We start from the raw sequence: 12,687 nt of genomic DNA, 5'->3' as shown, positions 1-12,687 counted from the left end.
GTTTTGTGTTCACATGGATACATACTGCTTATTATATAACTTGATACTATAGTTTAGCACAGTCACTATATAGAAGAGAAGGAATACTAATATTTGGTGTTTACCTATCTAATAAAAGTCCTATTAAAGAAGCTTAAAAAGTTGGGTTTCATTTCACCCATCTCAAAAGTGAAAAATCTGAATTAATCCAAAGAACTGAAACTGGATAATAAGTACATGAGTGTGCCAGGAAAAAAAATGTTTTGAGGCGAAAGAAAAAAAAGCAATATTTGTAACTTATTACAAACAAATAATACGGTGGATCCAGGCAGCTGGAGGTCTTTTTATTTGCTGATCATAAAAGCACCATCTCCAGGATATAAATATCTGAAGAAACACAGGCAAACATTTCCCACTTCAAGCAGTACAGACGACTAGATATTCTAACACTTCGAGGGGAAACTGGGCTGATTACAGCAAGGGTAATGCACTGCAGATCTCACAGGGAGCTGTAAGCTCAAGTCCAGGCCTGGTGCTAGAGGGCAGTAAAAGCCAGGAGACTGCTCTCTGGAAGGGGCCAAACCTGAGAAGTGGGCATCAAGCCTGCATTTAGGAACTCTTGAATGAACTGCTTTGTGTATCTGATAGAGGACTGAGACTACAGGCTTTAGGGCACTGCCCAGTAACGCGACAGGCACAAGAGCCACGCAGCATCCTAGATTTGTCGAAGGCGAGAGTAGTGGTGGGGAGTGGGGGGGGGGGTCAAAGATGACCTCAAGAGGGTTATATTTTGAAATAGCAAAGATTTGTTCACCTTTTCTAGCAAGAGAAGGGTTAGAGACTGCTTCAACGTTTCCAGAAGCAATTTCCTCCAGCACTCGTTCAGGATCATGTAACAGGAGCTGGAGATGCTCTTCTGGCTGGCAGACCCCTCAGGGCAGGAGTTCAAACCTAGTCAAAGAAGGACCTGCACACTTCAAATCATCCTCCCACTGTGAGCGGTGAGGATTACTTTAGCAGCAGCAAACCAGACAGTGAGGGGGACCAACAAATCCCTGCTATGGCAAACAGAATTTTATGGCTCCTTTTATAGTTAATTCTTTATTCCAGCTGGAATTAATTTTGGCATGTGGTTTAATTTGAGACTCCAACTTGATCTTATTCCAAGTACTTAAACGATTTTTTTCATCCAGGGATGGGGGATCCAAAAGTCACAAAGGAAAAGAGAAAGATCTGACTGCAAAAAAAGCTTTAAACTTCTATACATTAAAAATATATATATTGCAAATAAAATGAAAAGGCAAAGGCATATTAAGAGGGAAAAAAGAAAAAAATACAAAAGGTTGATACTCATAAAAAGAACTCTTTCCAATCAGTATGAACAGTGTTGATATCCTATAAGAAAAATGGGTGGAGGACCAGAACAGAAGGTCATCAGAAGACTAAGTAGAAAAACACAAGAAAACATGTCCAATGGAAAGATTTAAAAAAAAAAAAAATTTAATGTTTATTTATTTTTGACAGTGGGAGAGAGAGAGACAGAACATGAGCAGGGGAGGGGCAGAGAGAGAGAGGGAGACACAGAATCCCAAGCAGGCTCCAGGCTCTGAGCTGTCAGCACAGAGCCCGACGCAGGGCTCAAACTCACAAACCGCGAGATCATGACCTAAGCCAAAGTCAGACGCTCAACCGACTGAGCCACCCAGGCATCCCATAGTGGTAAGTTTTAATGATACAAAGAAGTAGAGTAACAGACTGGAGATTTTTTTAAAACAGATACAATAATGAGGTGGATTTACTGAGACAGACAATCTCATATACTGCTAATGAGAGAAGAACAACACATATCTTAAAAGCAACCAGGTGGTACGTGTTAAAGATCTTACAATACTTTAACTCAGCAATCCCACTGCGGGAATTCATTTTAAATAATCAATGATATGGTAAAAGATATAAGTGAAAATATGTTCATTACGCTTTAAAATTTTTTAAAAATCAAAAAGTTAAGCATGCATCAATAAGAGAATTATATGCTAGCACACATATATCATGAAGCATCCTGCATTCCTTTTAAAAGCATGCTTTCAAAGAAAATTTAATGATTTGGGCAAAAACCAATTCTCTGTCATGTTAACTAAAAAATAAACAATGAAAAATTGTATATGGTCTCCATTAATTACACTCTGTCTCTCTCTTACACACACACACACACACACACACACACACACACACACACAATAGATATATATTTCTTCATGTGTAGACCTCTCAGGCTCCATATGGGGTTACACTAGTAACAGCCCATCTTCAATGGCCAGCCTAGCTACTCATGAAGGAGCCCTTATCTCTGCATTACTTCTGGGCATCATCAGCTTGCCTGTGTGTTTCCAAATACTCCTACTCCAGCTAAGCACTTCCAGTGATCTTCTGGGCACCTGCTGAATACCCTCCAAGTACCATCATGTCTCGCTAGCCACTGCATGCAACTGCTCCACGGACATGCTCAGCACAAATGCCATCTTCGAGGTGATCTATGGTGACACAACCTGGGGTGGGGCTGGGGTTTTCCGCAAGGAAACAGCCCACCCCTAATTCGGTGGGTATTTGTAGGCTACTAACAATCCCTGTTAGATGCACAGCTTTTAAAAGATTACAAAGGAGACACCATGAAAAGTTAACTGTGTACTCATTTTCTGCGGTAGGATTGAGAATGATTTTTATTTCCTTTTTTAAAGTTTTTTTAATAGTTCCAGTTTGTCTAGAATGACCATGTATTATATTTAGAATTAGAGAAAGCAATTAAAAATACTTTTAAAGAAAACAATTGCTTTCTAAAGCCTGGATATAGGTGAAAATAAATACTAAAACGTAATAATGGTTGTAAATGTTCAAATAAAATAAGATTAGCCTCTAGGTTTGCAGAGAAAATACAATTTCATGTTGGTTATTCCGTGGTTTTTGCATCACTCCAGTGTGTTTGTAACAATCCCCCATTACCAGTGATAATATTTACATGTGTAAATGTTTTAAATATCAACTCTCAAGCTTGATGAAAAGTTGAACAGTTTACAGTACCGTACGATTGTGGTAGCCATGGTCCTGGACTGCTCAGACCTCCTTACAAGGTAGAAGCTGCTTGGGAGAAGCAAGGTAGCCTCCAGCTAGGATCTGCCCCAGGACCTCGGCCAAGGCCGCACCTTCCCCCACCTGCTCCCAGCCAATGACTGAGCACGGTACGGAGCTGGCCATCCTGCCCAATCAGGGGCCCCCTTCTAATAGGCAATCTTCGCTCTGGGGCACCTCATTGGTCTAGCCAAAACTTTGTCAGAGCTGTATTCAGTTTGAGCGCCTTTCCACCCAGCCTTTCTCCTTTCCCCTCTCCTTTCACAGGCATTAGTCCTCAACCCCATCTGAGTCCCTTCCCACCTGTCCCTGCTCCCCTGTCCTTGATCCTTTACAGGTTTGTCTGCCAGTGAATCTTCTGCAGGCCTCCTTCCGTCACGGGGCCTGCTTCTCAGAGCACCTGAGCGGACGTAACAACCCACAGTGCTATTTTGTGTTGGTTTTTATATGGTTTTAGAAGAAGAGAATACTGTTAGTGTAGGTACATAGCACATTAGATTTCATGAATGCTAAGCAATTGCTTATTTTTAAAAGTATTCATGTGACAAATACTAAACTAAAGACACTAGAACTACTAAATGGTTTGACAAATAGAATTGATAAGAACAGAATATCCAGTTGAAACCACAACTGCTTTCACACGGCGCGGTAATTTTATACATCCTCATGGTCCAAATGGCACTGGTATACACATACACGCATACTTTCCGGGGTATCGATGCCCTCCGCATAACATGCGCAAGGCCTTCCAAAGCAGATGGTTTTAATGAGAGAAATAAGTCAGCAATCTACCCACTAATCACAAACCTAGCCTTAAAAACAATACTCTACGTACGAACTGATTACTACATTTGTAATCTGAATTCTGTTAACTATCGTCAGACAACGTTCATTTATTTCGTTGCACCCAGGACACTACAACCAGGCAAAAATGAAAGGCATGCAAATTCGCCTGTGCCGCAATCCTACTCCTCTTTAGCCTTTCACAATTCTTCCTCTCTCCTTCTGACTGCCACTTTGGGGTTGTAACCAGCCTCTTCTCCCCTGTCACGCACATCGGCGTCCCCTCCAGGCTTTCCCACCCAATTACAGCATATGTGCTGCGAAAGTGAGCACGGAGCTTTCCCACCCCAAAATGCGCTTTCAGGCTTCAGGCTTTTTCCTTCAAGCAGCTTCCTAATCCAGGTGTCCCGCTGTCTTCTGAATATTTTTTTTTTTTTTTTTTTTTTTGGATAAACGTGAGGATAACTTACATCCTCTAAGGTGTTAACGAGTGATAGGAGCTCACAATACAGTTGCTTTTCAGGAAGAAAATAATCTGGGCTGCAGTGGAAATTGTCCTGCAGAGCTAACCCTGGGACCTGGATCCAAAGTGATTGAAGGCAAAGCCTCATTGCTTTGGTAAGTGAAACATAGCTCACTTCCAGTTTTATGCTGAACCACAGCTTTCTAACTATTCTTTGTCAAAATATGTTCTTTGTCAAAATAAGTCCTGTGGGCTTAGTCTCCAAAGATGTTAATGTTCGGATGCTAAAGAATGTGTGAAGACAAAAATTTCAAATAAGAGAGATGTACAGATAAACATTCAATTTGTCCATGCGTATATTTGTCCAAGCCCAGTGCAGTAAATACTCTCCCACAAGCCTTAAAAATCCCAGCCACTGTTAAACTTACCAGGTCTAGACCTCCTCTCTGCTGTTGACTCTCATCTAATAACATCTGATTTCCTTCTTAGGATTCATAATTAATTTACCAACCATTTAAGCTCAATAACAAACCGACTGGAGAAAGCTCCAGGCCAGCTCATGAGAACAACTGGATCTGGGCCATTTTATATAAACAAAGAATCATCTGACTTTATAAATTGTCATGGGAAGTATCATAGGAAGGAAGAGACTGGGAATGGAAAATGTAAATACTTTCAGCAATTACTAGGATCCTGTCTTTTAACATATAAGATATTTGGCGATACAAGTTCCCACCATTCCTGTAAGTGATCCTTGTTTTTTAAATGCTTTTCACACACACTATTCCATTTAATTGTCAAAGCAGTCCTGTGCTGTAGATTTGTACTGGCTCCACTTTGCAGATAAGGAGATGGCTGTTGGTAGAATTTCTGGGATTTGATGAGACCCACATTTACTAGGTGGTGGACCAGGAACTAGAGCCCAAATAAGAGCCCCACTACACAGCTTTCCATTAGCCACGCAGTCTTTCTTTCCTTCATCATAGTGTGTCAAAGGAGCGTCAGTGGCTGTTCAGGGAAGTGTTTCTTAGCCACGAAAGATGACCACACTACATGATTTAAAAGGTTAAAAGTTACATACATGAGAAAAAAAAATATTTGTGTCTCTCAAAAAATCTAAGAAAGTACATTTTCTTTAGCTAAACCATAAAGCGTAGTATTTTCTTTTGAGAGAGAATGCTATCAAACTAAAATTAATGAAAAGGATAATTCTAGACAGACGGGTAAAATACACCTTATCACTTAAAATATATTTGAAATCTATAGTGAGTCAAAACAATGTTCTAAATGGAAAATAACAACAACAACACTAACAACAACAACAACAACCACAACACTAATGCTCTGGGCGTCTGGAAATTCCAGAGAGCCAAGTGTCCCGGAGAGTTGATGGTTTACATCATTAGGCAACCATTTCTGTAAATCTTAAATACTTGAATATATTTTAGCCCTCTTTTAAGGTTGCATGCTAATTCTCTGTGTTATCAAGTGATTAACCTTTGCTCTGCAGATCGATGTACTTCTATGGTCTTTTTTTATTAGGTAGATTTTCTGCTTTGTCCTTTGTTGTAAGTTGTCAAGGCCCCCCCACCCCTCACTGCTCTCCTAGGTCTCCACCAGGAAACTCTCTTTTAATTTACTATTATTTCTAAAGGGCTGTAGGATTAGAAATCATTCTACTAAGTTAAATTCATTAATGCAACAGATATTTTTAGAACCCCTTGTATTTGTCACCAACAGCCAGGCAAGTGCCAATGACACAGCTGCATGAGATGTGACCCGTGGCCTCATAACGGGACTCCAGACTCCAACACAGACCAGACAGCTAGCTCAGACTGGGAAACTGGGAATGGGTCCCAGGAGAGAGTTTTGAGCCGGAGAATATGTACAATTTTGTTAATCCAAAGAGAGAAAGTAAGGGCATTACAGGCACAAAAGAAAAGTGCAGGAGCAAAGGCATGAAGCAATGAGAAGATTTGATGGACTTAGAAAATGAAGACAACTTAAAAATGGTGAGTCAGATAAAACACTGTAAAATAAACTCTGAGTCAGAGCTACAATAAGCATGAGCGTTAGTAAATGGACCGGCTGACATGTATTTTGGGATTGCAGGGGCCTGTTTTCTTACTTCCTGGTTAGATGGGTTTGAAACTATCATGTAACTGAGCTCTAAGTAGGTAAACTGTCATTGCTGCATGGGCCTATTATGAATTGTGATTTTTTCTACTAATTAACCTCAGCTTACTTGTAGCTGTCCATTTGTGGCTTCGTTTATAACGTATACTTAAATACAGTGCAACTCCCCAGAATGTGAGTTCTATGAAGGTAGGGACTTGTGTCTTCATTGCTGATTCCCCAGCACCTAAAGCAGTGAAGTGTGTGTTGACTGAATGAATGCACATGTCGCATTTATATAGTGCTTTACAACATGCAAGTCCTTTTCGTACCTTTTTTCTCCTACTAGCATAAGACCAATGAAAGCAAGCCCCACTTTTGATGGATGCGTATTCCCCATGCTTGCTTGGTCCCTGTAGCTCCCATCGCTGTGGCCCTCCTGCTGTGATGGCAAAGATTACAAAGCCTGTGTCAGCCCCTGCCTTGAGTACTACCACTGCCTTATGCCAAAAACAATCATGCAACGTGTTCCCCACAAGAAAGGACTTTTACAAATTAAACAACCAACATCAGTAGTACTAATGATTTTGTTTTTTAGAGTATCTATGCCATCTGTTGCACCTGGCTTATAACAGACTGATCTGAACGAAAAAGTGATAACCAAATTACAGCAACTACTTGAGGCCCCCAGAATTACCTGAAGGGTGTGTTAAAGCACATATTGCTTGCCCCTATCTCCTACTGAAGATTTCTGTTTCAGTAGGTCTGGGATGGGACCCAAGAATCTACATTGCCCACAAGTTCAGTGATGATGATGATGCGGGTCCAGGGACCATATACCTTGAGAACTACTGATCTGGAAAATCAGTCTATTAATACCAGATGCAAAAACAGAACACGAGCATGGCTCCCAGTATGATCTGTTTTTGTATGTTTAACTGTCTTTGGTAAGTATTTTTGCCCCACATCATTCTGCAGTCAAATACAGAAATAAATGTTTGTTCCGAAGAATTATTTTATGAAAATTACAGTGCCATCTGTCCTCTTGCTAATAAAAATAAGTTGAAGGAAGACAAAACACACAACACAAAAAGGAGTGGGTAACTGTGGAGAATTAAGGTATTGCAAACTATTTTCAAACATTATCTATTTCAATTTGGAACATGTTTCTTTTGCCCAAACGAAAGCAGTAATTTGCTAAAATTTTAAGTAAAATTTCCTATTTATTTTATTTTTAATTTTTTTTAAACATTTCTTTATTTTTGAGACAGAGAGAGACAGAGCATGAAAGGGGGAGGGTCAGAGAGAGGGAGACACAGAATCCGAAGCAGGCTCCGGGCTCCGAGCTGTCAGCACAGAGCCCGACGCGGGGCTCGAAACTCACAGACTGTGAGATCATGACCTGAGCCGAAGTCGGACGCTTAACCGACTAAGCCACCCAGGTGCCCCTAAAATTTCCTATTTAAATATAAAGTCAGACGAGTATTTCCAGAGGAATTCAATTTTCATTAAGAATCAAGTTACTCAGTTCATAAACCTAGTATGTAGATACTTCATGCTTCCAAAGGCCAAACTAGAACACAGCAGTTTCGTTCTTGTCTTCCCTCCTCTAAGCCCTAACTTTCCAAAGAAGAGCTAATTTTTATGTTCATAATATAAGTGCTTCATGGTGTTTTTCATTATGAAATTCACCTTGGTTTTTGTTTTGTTTTGAAGCTCAAAAGGTGCCGATTGGCTATTCAGGTCAGGGCTCATGGCCTTCTAGAAGTTGGTGAGCTCACTTAAGAGATAAAATGCATCTCTTGCACACACCATATAAAGTCTAGAATTTGAATTATTAAATGATCTTCTGTGTCACAATAAAAATATCTACATGTAATATATGAGTGTGTGTATATGTGTATATATGCTGGAAAGTGTAAAGAAAATAAAACAAACCTAAATTACAACACTCACTGATTCTCAAGTTCATTGGACTGATTATGTTATCTTTTCAAATACTGTCCTCTAAGGATGCGGTTTCCAAGTGCACAAATAGTCCACACGTGTGTGCAAAGCAAATCCAATCCTACAAAACAATAAAAAAACATTATTATGGTATCTTGAGTTACTAAACCTTTTCCCCAAAAAATGTCAATGGAGACTTAACAACAGAAAATACTTTAGTCATAAACCTCTTCCAAAAATGCAAAAAAAACCCCTCATATATATAGATAGATATTATATATTATATTTATATATATTATATATTAGATTTATATATATTACACATATAATGTGCCATATTTCTAAGGAAACATCTCTGCAGTTAACTAATGGAGGCTAGAACTGTGAAGAATTATGGAGAATTCCCATCCATCATGTGTAAAAGAAAAGCTGGACCAGGAGTAGGAGCTCCTATCAATGATACACTATTTCACAATTGTATTTGTCAGGTTGGGGGCGGGTTAAGCTTCTTCTGAGGCATTTTCTCATCCAAAACAGAATTCCTCTAAGTATAGGGTCCATTTGGGAAACCCCATTTAAAAATCTGGAAAAGGAAGGTTAGAATTGCAGCAGATGGCCAAGTGATAAGACTCCTGCCTCCATAGGTCTCTGACTTCCTAAGAGGAATTCATGTTTCATAAAAAAGAAACAGATGAGATTCCAGAAGACCAAGAAAAATTCAAAAACCAGGAGTTCATTCTCTTCTGTTGTCACAAAAGGGAGAACAGGAGCAGAAAGCGCCCATCAACGGCCCCACAAATGTCATCTGCGGGTCTGCACCTCCATCCATTGCTTCCCCTTCTCTAGCTCTGCTGTGTCTCACAGGATGACCCTGCAGGCTGTATGTCACAGGCTCCCCTGCCTCCTGGCTTCATTAGATTTGCATAATGGGATGTGGCAGGAGACTAGAGGGCCCAAGATTAGACACCCACCCCCTCCCCCCCCACCCCCCCACCCCGCCTCTGCAAAGGTGTTTCACTGCCTCCAGTGGTGTCTTCAGCAATGGCTGCACCTTCCCTTGTGGTCTTAGCTACTAACATATACACTCTGTCCCTGTCTCTCTCCTTCTCTCTCATTGTCTCCAAGTTACAAAACCCGATCCAGATGTAAAAGTAAATTCTTTGGGACCATTCCACTGTCACAGATAAATTCAAGTCTTATCTATAAATCTGATCTTCAGTATCCCCAACTTATCTGAAGTTAGTTATACTGATTTAATTTATAAAAGTTTCCAATGGTTTAATTACAGACGCTTGTAGGGGGAAAAAAAAGTGCTTCTACATAAATGTTGTTATTTTGATGACCTCCAACTTACCTCTCTTAGACATACTTTACTGAATGATTTACTCAACGCTGATATAAAAATTTTCCATGTGTGTGAAATGGAACTTCCTTTGTCACCAGAGAGTTGTAAACCTCTGTAATATCCCCCAACAAAAGCATCCTGGCATTGCCATTTACGATCTGTTTGATCTCAGGCACATTATTTTACTGCCATAAGACTCAGTTTCCACATCCACATAATGGCTTAACAGGACCTACCTCATGGAGTTGTTGTTAAGATTCAACCAGATTATTTTATATAAACTGTATGGCACTGGCTAGCACAACGTAAGCATTCTATAATCGTTAGTTATTATTTTATTGCCAGCTACAACTTCGTGCCAATAACAGGGAAGGGACACAATGAGAAAAAAAATCACTAACCTATACATTTGATTAAAATAACAATAATAATAAGCCATCAGCCTAAAATATCCAGATAACATGTGCAAATCCTATTTTTACCCTCAGATTTCAACTCAAGGCTATCCTTGAATTACTGTATGCCAGTGATACCTAATTGAGCTTCCAGACCAAGAAAACTAAAATTAGTTAAAAGGTAAAAAGGAGAAGTAATTCAGTGAGCAAAGGATTAAGATACGACGCATGAGGTTCTGAGAAGCATCAGATCCTCAGGAAACTATTTCCACCGGCCCTTTTAAGCCCTGAAGGGGGCACAAGTGAGAACTTTTCTAATACCAGTCCCAAGCTAGGCATCGCTAAAATTTGCTAAGGTCTGATTGTGTCCTACCAAAACTCCCATGTTTGAAGCTCTAATCCTCAAGTGAGGGTATGTGAAGGTGGGGATTTGGAAAGTAATTAGGTTATATTAGGTCACGAGACGAGGGCCCTCATGATGGGATTAGTGCTTTATAAAAAGAAAAAGAGACACAACATCTTTGTCTCTCTCCACCGTGTGCCCACACAGCAAGAAGGCAGCTGTTTGTAGACCAAGAAGAGAGTTCTCACCAGAACTGAGCACCGTGATATTGAACCCCCAACCTGCAAAACTGGGAGAACTAAATTTCTGTTGTTTAAGCCACCCAGTCTAGAGTAACTGTTATGGCAGCCCATGCTAAGACAAAGTCCAAATAAATTTTAGGTCTTATCTAAGAACCTAGAGTTTCTCATTAACAACCTATTGATCCTTGTCTTCCATGAAATATCATTTTCTGTTCTCTTTCAGTATCAGCTTGTTATATATCCAATATAGAGCCACCCAGGACCTAGTTAAATAAAGCTGATAGATATAGTTTTAAGAAAAGAGATGTCATTCTAGAACCATATCAGCTCTTAGTATATTTTAACAGGAAATTTATATTTACCCATCTTTTAAATGCTAACACTTATTTCTCTATACTACTTGATACATCTTCTGAGAGAGAGGAAAAAATATAGATGGATAGATGATAGATAGACAGATAGATAGATGGAAAAGATCATGACATGGGGTAATAGTATATCTTAACTCAGAATAACTTCTCTATAGGTAATTAAATATTAATTATCATTATAAATGAAGTAACTATAAATGTTCTCCTTTAAATCTGTATATAGTAAGAAGGGCTAAAAATATTGCCTGTTCCTCCTTTGTGCTCTTAAGATTATTACCATATGGTTGCATCAGATGGATCCTTCAGTAACTGTATTTATCATTTGCAGAAACATAGACTAAGAACCTGGAAGTTTTCAGTGGATTGTCCAAGGGATAGGTGAGGAGGGGAAGTTTTCTAAAGGAAGACTTAGCCATCCTTGTTCAATTTCCACAGCTTCCCAGAAAGTTTTCCCTGAGGTCAGGAACTGATATTCAAAGTCCTGCACTTGATGCTAAACTAATCAAGAGCACAAGAGGTAGGTCACACTTTTAAAATTCAGAGGAAGGAACGGGACAGAAGCCATCTGGCAGGAACACTCCCACCCCACCCCATCTTCACCACCCCCACTCAAAAAATGAGATGCTTCCATTCCTCTCTCTTTAGTATAACAACCATATTTTATTATCTGGGAATGTTTATCCCCTTGACATACAATATCTTTTGTTGCTCCCCTCCCCAAGTTACAAATAATATACCTACCATTTTTCCTTAGATTTTTGGCTTCATAAATACTATTTCCATTAACATCTTTTCATACTTCAAAATATGGAAAGTTGAACATCTCAACTCAATGCTCTCTCCCTAACACTTTACAATGGAGCACAATACTGTATGTAATCAAACCTTATGTTTGCATGTTGTTGTACAGCTTACAAAAGCTCTCATACATACTATATTTTGCTCCTCATCACAAATCTATAAGGTAAGCGGGGAAAAGATCTTATCATTATTCATGTTCTCAGACAGAAAATTAAGTGCCTGGGAATAGTTGTTCATATTGACTAAGTGTTCTTGGATGGATGGAGGGATAGACAAGAGGGAAATAGTTGTTGAAGTTTCTGGTACAAAGTCTTACAACTATTAAGTGATAGAATTTAAATTCCTTCCAGAACTTCTCACTCTGAGTTTCTTATATCCAAATGACAACTGTTCAAGTTCTGAAATGTGACTTAGGGAGATTTAGCAACTCTTTTATATATATGTGTGTGTATACACATATATATACACACATATATATGTATGTATATGTGTATATATGTATGTGTGTGTGTGTGTGTGTGTGTATAGACATTAAACATTTGGATAAAGAAAAAAAATCTAAGAAGCTTAGTATACATACCATCCACAACTTAAAACAGATAAATGTGTAAATCCAATATCTTTTTTTTTTTTTTTTTTTAAATTTTAGTGTTTTATTTTTGAGACAGAGAGAGAGACAGAGCGTGAGCAGGGGAGGGGCAGAGAGAGAGCGAGACACAGAATCTGAAGCAGGCTCCAGGCTCTGAGCTGTCAGCACAGAGCCTGATGCGGGGCTCGAAC

The 12,687-nt window shown here is 39.4% G+C and overlaps 1 protein-coding gene across 1 annotated transcript in view; it reads right to left on the bottom strand.

Annotated features, from left to right (window-relative positions):
* The window catches only part of DCHS2 (dachsous cadherin-related 2), a 245,584-nt gene that overhangs the window by 194,456 nt on the left and 38,441 nt on the right, over positions 1-12,687 (bottom strand). The gene's annotated exons all lie outside the window — the stretch shown is intronic.

This window comes from Neofelis nebulosa, chromosome 3, assembly GCF_028018385.1.
Source record: "Neofelis nebulosa isolate mNeoNeb1 chromosome 3, mNeoNeb1.pri, whole genome shotgun sequence".
Taxonomy (NCBI): Eukaryota; Metazoa; Chordata; class Mammalia; order Carnivora; family Felidae; genus Neofelis; species Neofelis nebulosa.
Note: the sequence above shows the minus strand (reverse complement) of the source record. Positions and strands in the feature narration are given on the sequence as shown.